The following is a 9,453-nucleotide window of genomic DNA, read 5'->3' on the forward strand; positions in this document are numbered from 1 at the left end:
TACGTGTTTGGATGGAGTTGGGATGTTGTAGAAACTTGTTTGGAGTGTGTTCCACATCAACAGAAGCGCGGAAGAGGAATTAAAGGAAAGAAAATCCCGTATTTCTTTAAAAAAGGAAAGAAATTATCCCGAGTAAAAGAAGATTATTTGGGATTAATGGAGGAGATTCAACGCGTGTTTTTGGTTTAAATAGGTTCCCGGGGAGTCCTAGAGGGGGTGTAGAGAGTTGGAGGTCGAGAGGATAGCTCAGGAGCAAGAAATCACGAGTTGATCAAACTTTGTTTCTGCTGATGCTGATGATGAATAACACCAAGAACACGAAGAACATACTGTCGTAGACAGTCGTTAATCAACAGTGTCTAAGACGCACACTGGAGGGTCGCAGTGCAGTCTCAACGTCAGCAGCACATGTCTCTTATCGTTCTTTTTGTGACGCCTTTTGTGGGTCGTACATTCACTGTTTTACTCATTTTTATCATTTTAATCAACTTTTGAGCAACAAACATGTATTTTGAGCAAGTGATTAATATGAGAAGCTAAATCCCAACACTGGGACGACGGATGGAGCCCAATTTCACGCATGTGGTAATTTTAATAATTCTTTTTATGACTTTTGCACTTGTTTTTAATTGATTTATGAATCGAATTAATTAGTTATTATTTTATTTGATGGGTCATGCTTGCTTAACTGTTTGATGTTCCATGCTTACGATTTATAACTAATATTTTGAGAATCTATATTGGCAAAGAATAAGAGTCCATATTTTTAATATTTGAGCTATAATTGCATGGAATTATTATTTGAATCACATGAATGGAATTTGGTGAAATTCTTAGTCCCAGTACCTCTCACCATTGTTAATATTTTTTTTTTGTATATATATTTTTTTATTAAATCTAAAAATTCCATTTCCTTCACAAGTCTGAAACGAATCCTATTTACTACAACCCCATCAAAAATCGTAATCATTTTGGCGTCGCCGACGCGGATTTGTGCTTAGGTAGAATTTTTAGGTTTTTATTATTTTTTTTATTATTCCATTTGTTTTTTTACGTCTCTTTGGTTGTGTCTTTGTATTACAGGTTTGAAGTTGGATACTAAAGATCTTGGAACCAAAGCTTAAAGCTAAAAGAGAAGAAAAAAAGACAAAGCAAAAAAATAAAGAAAAAAGAGAGAAAAAAAAAGAGAGAGAATTATTTTTTTTTAATTTTTTTAAGAGACTTTCCATTTTTTTTTGTAATTATTATTATTATTATTATTTGTATTTCTTTTCATTGGACTGGATTTTGGACAATTTATTTTAATTTTAAACCCTACAGAAGGGTTATATATATATAAAAAAAATATAAACTGTTTGCAGGGAAGGACGACGATTACAATATTGTCTCGGCCCCTCGGGTTCGCACACTGACACCGGAGTCAGTAGCCCGAGTCGACTACAGCGGTTCTTCGCCCGTCTGGTACGGGAGGTAAACTTCTAAACACCCGTGAATCTCCTGTCAGCGGGTTTATTGTCTGCCTTAAGGTGATTATATGTTGAGGACTGAACCGGCTGCTTTAATTTCCTAGTAAAGGGCAAGAACTGGCCATATAAGATAAGGGTTCGGATTTCATCACCGTTTCCTTCTTGCCCGCCTTAGGAAAACGAAACCTAACGCGAACCCAAGCTTAAAATTTGATTAGAACGAGACCGATAGGGTAACGAGCTTGGTAGGAAAATCTTTCGAAAAATATTGGTTACTCTTTTAAGCATACTTCAAAGTTTTTGATGGTTTCTGTAAGTTGAATGCGTGACTGCGCCGCCTTGTAATACCGGTGAGGCTTTGGGTATCAAAGCTCCACTGAGATTCCCTCGACTCGATTCAACTTACATTAGCTCGGATTGATTCCAGAGGGGTGTGCTCAAATTGTAACGAATTCCTTTTCGAAGGAATAGAAGCTGGTCTAGAAAACAATCTAAGTGGAGCCATCATGATTTTTGTTTGCTAGAAATCAGTAGGTTTGATTTGGTCGAGTCATCCTTGTTTGTGATTGTATAGAATTCCCTTGTAATTAAGAATGTCGAACTGGTATGACAGAAGCCAATACAATGAGTATCGATCTGAATTTGAATATGGACATCATCATTTTTATGACCATGGTGGGAATAGTAGTTGGGAATGCCAACCTTTTCAAGGTTATGGTTCATACCATGGTGAGCCCAATTACTATCCACACGCGAATTGGTCTTACGAGCAAGAAAATTAGGAACACTGTAGTACTGGTTACTCGTTTTTGGAAACTAGTCCTGATTATGATATTTCTGAACCTGTTCCATCTCTAGAAGAGACCCAACAACGGATTGAAAGGACTTATAAACGTTTAGTTGCAATGAATAGTTCAAAAGAAGAGTGTACACGATATTCTGAGATGATAAACGAGAGTGGTGAACGTATAAGTGTTATGCTCAGTGAAATTCAGGCACGTTTAGAGGCATAAAATGAACAGTTGGCTAATGCTGCTCGAAATAATCTAAATTTCCAAAATAGGGTTTCTAATTCTACCCTTGATATCAATAGTGAATATTTTCCTAATTTAGAGGACGAGGCTAGAATAAAAGACACTACTTATTTAGATAAGGTTCAATCATCTTTGTACTATTATGATGATGAGGATAGTAGTAATGAAGAATCTGAAATATGTAGGCATAGTGATCAGGAATCTATTAATCCAATTGAGCTTTATAATGATTATATTATTTCTAGTTCAAATCCAAATAATTTTTATGATTATTCACCTATTCAAAAGGACGAGGATTTGATTAGGGATACCACCATTTTAGATGATGTAGTTTTTCCTTTTGATTACGAAGACGATAGTGGTTTAGAGGAACGGGTTTATTCCGAAAATGCTGTTTTAGAGTCTAGCGACTTAGAAACAATAGTATTAGATGAAGAAGATATACCCGTAGAGATGAGTAAAGATGCACTACCTGATAATAAATTAGAAGAATTAATTGACCATTTTCAAGAATCTAATGATCCAGAAATTAGGGAGATTGTAACTAGTCTATCTAGAGACACTGAAAACTCTAAGTTTGGGGGTGATTATCACCTTCCTAGTGCCTTACCTTTAACTCTCAGAAATTCCCTTCACTTAGGACTTGATATCTCTGCCTCGACAATTTTACAAAATTACCTTCATACTCGTTTTCCTGAACCTAATGATGTCCAGGAAGAAGTTCAGTCGTTAGAAACCCATCCTCTGGTTGATGTGGTTTGCCCAGGCTATGATCCCCATATTGACTTTGTTTTCCCACCAAATAGTTTTCTTCCAACTGTGGGAACGTTTATATTCCAAATGTGTCGAATATTAAGTTGTGAGACTAAACCTAAATGCTTTAGGAAATTAGAATCGACACATTTGCTTAAGAATGACCGCTACTCTCATTATGGTCAACTTTGTGAGTCAAATCTAATTGACTTAGAGGATCCCCAATTATTCAGGTTGTTGTTATGTGCTTCTAAGTTCTTAGTTGAGTTTTTCCATACTCTAATACCTGAACCGGATCTTAGCTTTGAGGAAATCCAACCGATGAAAACCTTTTATTTAGACCCTTTTATAGAGCCTGAACCTGAACCACAACTAGATGTAGTTGTCTTAAGCAAGGGTATGTTCGGTATCTTCTTGGTCTGTTGCAGTTTCCTCTTCTTGTGGGTAACACTTTTTGATCCAGATGACCCACAGTTATTCCGGCTACTACTATATGATTCTACGTGGTGACTAATCCTTGCTTAGTCTGGCTGAAGACTTTAAACTTAGCACTTCTTGGGAGGTAACCCAATATTCACGCGACACGGTAATATCTTTCCTTATCTCTTTTGCTTCATTGGTAACAGTTTCTCCTTGTTCATGCTTTTAATTTCATCTTTAGAACATTGAGGACAATGTTAAATTTAAGTTTGGGGGTATGGGAGAAAGTTCTTAGTTGCAATAAATAAGCTCCAGAGACTAGAAATTTATGCTTATTAAGGTTGTCACTAACTAATCTAAGTGGATGGAAGCATTTTGGTTGTAGGATTTGAGGAACCAATCTGATTAGATGGAAACGTCTAAAGAGTCTATTCATAAAAGCACAAAGCTCAGGTGTTAGAAAAAGAAAACATGGTAGTTTCGCCATATCCTCGTGATGGAAACATCGAAAGAATCCTGATCACTTTTTTTTTTTTACCATTACTAGGGTGAAATAGAGTGACTGAGATGAAAAAAAAAATTGAGACCAGACCACCAGACCAACCGGAATAAATACAATAAAGTTGACCACTGGTACCCTTGTATATGCCAGCTGAGTTGACCTAGAATTAGGATTATCGACCAGTGGTTCCCTTGTATTTTCCAGTGTGTTGATATTAGTCCAGACCAGTATCCCAGTCCATTAGGATAGGTTCACCTTAGTCAACATCATCCACATTTTTCTCTACATCCATCTTCTTATTCTATCCATGTGATTGGTTGACTCCGGTTTATGATGTCCAGAAACTATCTGAGTAGAGCTCCGTCACTTTATATGAATTTTAGTATGCTTGAGTGCAAACTCGTGTACAACAATTGGAATTTCGCACCAGGGTACTTCCTCCTGTAGTCAATAAGTATGCCAACCAAGGAGGTTCTTTAGTGCCTTCCAAGGTTCTGCATAGATAGCTAGGGTCTGGAGTAATGGTTTTGTGGGCACACCTCTGGTAAACCCTCCCGAGATTAACTCGGTTTTATTTATTTTTTATTAGTTTTGCTCGAGGACTAGCAAATAATAAGTTTGGGGGTATTTGATAGACGCATTTATGTGTCTATTTTGTTCTCAATGTTCTGTATTGTTAGACTCGATTAAATACTTATTGTGTTATTTTATGTTTTTGTAGATGTTTTTGGAAAAATAAGCTCTTGCGGCGAAATTGGCTCGAAAAGTGGTGTCTTACACCCTAGGATAGAGTACTAAAGACACCCCAGAAATGCACCGGAGGAACCCAGAAAAATTACTAAAGGCACCCCAAGGGACATGTGTTATTTGGACTCCAGCAACGGATAAGGGGGCGACCACTGGATAAGGGGTGACCTTCTTCACAAATTCAAAAAAATATTTTGGCGGGAAAATATTTGCTCTTCACTGGCAGATTTTCTCGATTGCATTTGGACGTGATTTTGTGCAATTCAAACGCTGAAACTTTGTGGAAAGATGTGATATATCATAATAAAGATGGTATGGATGTTTGGTTCGACCGTAATTGGCTTGAATTGGCTAGGCAATCCACGAGCTGGAAAAGGGGGAATACGTGCAGGGAAGAGTTGTTCACGGGATTCAGCGTGTTTGTACGTGTTTGGATGGAGTTGGGATGCTGTAGAAACTTGTTTGGAGTGTGTTCCACATCAACAGAAGCGCGGAAGAGGAATTAAAGGAAAGAAAATATGGGAGAAAGTTCTTAGTTGCAATAAATAAGCTCTAGAGACTAGAAATTTATGCTTATTAAGGTTGGCACTAACTAATCTAATTGGATGGAAGCATTTTGGTTGTAGGATTTGAGGAACCAATCTGATTAGATGGAAACATCTAAAGAGTCTATTCATAAAAGCACAAAGCTCAGGTGTTAGAAAAAGAAAACATGGTAGTTTCGCCGTATCCTCGTGATGGAAACATCGAAAGAATCCTGATCACTTCTTTTTTTCTTTTTCTTTTTACCATTACTAGGGTGAAATAGAGTGACTGAGATGAAAAAAAAAATAATAAAATTGAGACCAAACCACCAGACCAACCGGAATAAATACAATAAAGTCGACCACTGGTACCCTTATATATGCCAACTGAGTTGACCTAGAGTTAGGATTATCGACCACTGGTTCCCTTGTATTTGCTAGTATGTTGATATTAGTACAGACCAGTATCTCAGTCCATTAGGATAGGTTCACCTTAGTCAACATCATCCACATTTTTCTCTACATCCATCTTCTTAATCTATCCATGTGATTGGTTGACTCCGGTTTATGATGTCCAGAAACTATCTGAGTAGAGCTCCGTCACTTTATATGAATTTTAGTATGCTTGAGTGCAAACTCGTGTACAACAATTGGAATTTCGCACCAGGGTACTTCCTCCTGTAGTCAATAAGTATGCCAACCAAGGAGGTTCTTTAGTGCCTTCCAAGGTTCTGCATAGATAGCTAGGGTCTGGAGTAATGGTTTTGTGGGCACCCCTCTGGTAAACCCTCCCGAGATTAACCCGGTTTTATTTATTTTTTATTAGTTTTGCTCGAGGATTAGCAAATAATAAGTTTGGGGGTATTTGATAGACCCATTTATGTGTCTATTTTGTTCTCAATGTTCTGTATTGTTAGACTCGATTAAATACTTATTGTGTTATTTTATATTTTGGTAGATGTTTTTGGAAAAATAAGCTCTTGCGGCGAAATTGGCTCGAAAAGTGGTGTTTTACACCCTAGGATAGAGTACTAAAGACACCCCAGAAATGCACCGGAGGAACCCAGAAAAATTACTAAAGGCACCCCAAGGGACATGTGTTACTCGGACTCCAGCAACGGATAAGGGGTGACCACTGGATAAGGGGTGACCTTCTTCACAAATTCAAAAAAAATATTTTGGCGGGAAAATATTTGCTCTTCACTGGTAGATTTTCTCGATTGCATTTGGACGTGATTTTGTGCGATTCAATCGCTGAAACTTTGTGGAAAGATGTGATATATCATAATAAAGATGGTATGGGTGTTTGGTTCGACCATAATTGGCTTGAATTGGCTAGGCAATCCACGAGCTGGAAAAGGGGAATACGTGCAGGGAAGAGTTGTTCACGGGATTCAGCGTGTTTGTACGTGTTTGGATGGAGTTGGGATGTTGTAGAAACTTGTTTGGAGTGTGTTCCACATCAACAGAAGCGCGGAAGAGGAATTAAATGAAAGAAAATCCCATATTTCTTTGAAAAAGGAAAGAAAATATCCCGAGTAAAAGAAGATTATTTGGGATTAATGGAGGAGATTCAACGCGTGTTTTTGGTTTAAATATGTTCCCGGGGAGTCCTAGAGGGGGTGTAGAGAGTTGGAGGTCGAGAGGATAGCTCAGGAGCAAGAAATCACGAGTTGATCAAACTGTGTTTCTGCTGCTGCTGATGATGAAGAACACCAAGAACACGAAGAACAGACTGGCGTAGACAGTCGTTAATCAACAATGTCTAAGACGCACACTAGAGGGTCGCAGTGCAGTCTCAACATCAACAGCACCTGTCTCTTATCGTTCTTTTTGTGACGCCTTTTCTGGGTCGTACATTCACTGTTTTACTCATTTTTATCATTTTAATCAACTTTTGAGCAACAAACATGTATTTTGAGCAAGTGATTAATATGAGAAGCTAAATCCCAACACTGGGACGACGGATGGAGCCCTATTTCACGCATGTGGTAATTTTAATAATTCTTTTTATGACTTTTGCACTTGTTTTTAATTGATTTATGGTTCGAATTAATTAGTTATCATTTTATTTGATGGGTCATGCTTGCTTAAATGTTTGATGTTCCATGCTTACGATTTATAACTAATATTTTGAGAATCTATATTGGCAAAGAATAAAAGTCCATATTTTTAATATTTGAGCTATAATTGCATGGAATTATTATTTGAATCACATGAATGGAATTTGGTGAAATTCTTAGTCCCAGTACCTCTCACCATTGTTAATATTTTTTTTGCATATATATATTTTTTATTAAATCTAAGAATTCCATTTCCTTCACAAGTCTGAAACGAATCCTATTTACTACAACCCCATCAAAAATCGTAATCATGACACTAAGCATGACAGACATTATGAGGGATACTCCTTCCTGCACGAGTGTCCATATGTTCCACAACCACGGAATCCCACCACACGAGGAATTCCGAATCAACAGAAGATATTCAAAGCGCGGACGACCAAACCTAACAAATTTTGTGAAGGGGACCTGGTTCTCAAAGCAGTTCAGCGGAATCTTCACTCGGCAAGAAACTCCAATTGGGAAGGACCATTTATGGTTGCTAAATCCATAACCGGAGGATATTACAAACTGATCAACACAGATGGCAGAACCCTGCCAGTAATTCACGAGAATTGGCTTAAGGCGTTTGTCTGAAATTATCAGGCGTTTCAGGTACTGGGCGTTTGAAGCATTCATGACGTCTGGATTTGGCATTTAGGATTTTCTTTCATTGGATTTTCTTGCAATCAGTATTTGAATTCAGCAATTTATCAAAATTCAGTTCATATTTCTTAAAAGAAAATCTCTATCAAATCCAAAAGAAAATACTTAACCATCTACCAATCCAAAACCAGCTAATATCAAAACCCAAATAAAAACCTCACATCTCTCAGAAGTTCAGAAATTCAAGAGATTATGAAAAAGGAATCAAAGAAAATCAGCAAAAAAGGGTTTTTGCTCCTCTGCATCCTTCAAGACTTGCAAAGATGCCTTCTCCTTGTTCAGTTCTTCAGTCATCCTAGCAATCTTGTCTTCTTTCTCCATCACAGCATCATTGGGAAAGGATATGTTGTTCTCACATGAGTCCTTGATATCGTTCATTTGCTTACGAAGCCACTTCACATTGAAGCCAAGTATTTCTGAATTCTCCAAATTAAACTCTCAATCAAAGAGTATATCTGGAGTCACAGTATTTCTGGCCCTAGTGCATATATCACTCACGACACACAAGATAATACCTACTTGCATTGTTAAGGCATAAGCACGTCCATGGTTCTTATCAACGATCATGTGACCAAACTTTTTCCATATTTTCTCATACAAGCCTGCATATCCAATGAGGAACACTGAATCCACCAACTAGTTCATGATACAGGAGTGAAGCATCAAATGGAGGATCAAAAGGAACTCCTGCACTTGGATATTCATGCACCACTATACGGTTCTCAATTACTGGGGCAACTTCTACAATCAGGGCAACAGTATTATCTACCGGTGTTTCAGTTTCTTCTATCACTGAAGCAGCAACAATCTGGGTTTCCACAACTTCAGTGGCAACCTTCTCATGGCCTTGAAGTGCTGGGATGGTTTTTTCTTCATCAATAACTACAGGGCAGTTCGAGTTATCCTCATTGGATTCAATATCCTCAACTTCGGTATTTGACACCTAATACGAAGATTATATGAGGTTAGAGTCATTTAAGCATGAAACCAAGTGAGATTATAAAATACAGTATACAAGCAATGCAACATCATCAAATTTCATCATTATGCACCCAATACGCGAGCAAATAGCATGAAAGTCATGAAGATACGTTTTACGGTAACCTCGTCTGAAGAAACTGTACTCTGCCCTGTGCTAGAAGACAAACTGGGAGAAATCTACAAGGAATATGAAGATGGGTTATATACCATTCTCTTCGTATGGATTTCCTCTATAACTTTTCCAAATTCCGTTACAAT

The sequence above is a fragment of the Papaver somniferum genome, chromosome 5, assembly GCF_003573695.1.
Source record: "Papaver somniferum cultivar HN1 chromosome 5, ASM357369v1, whole genome shotgun sequence".
In the NCBI taxonomy this organism is placed as follows: Eukaryota; Viridiplantae; Streptophyta; class Magnoliopsida; order Ranunculales; family Papaveraceae; genus Papaver; species Papaver somniferum.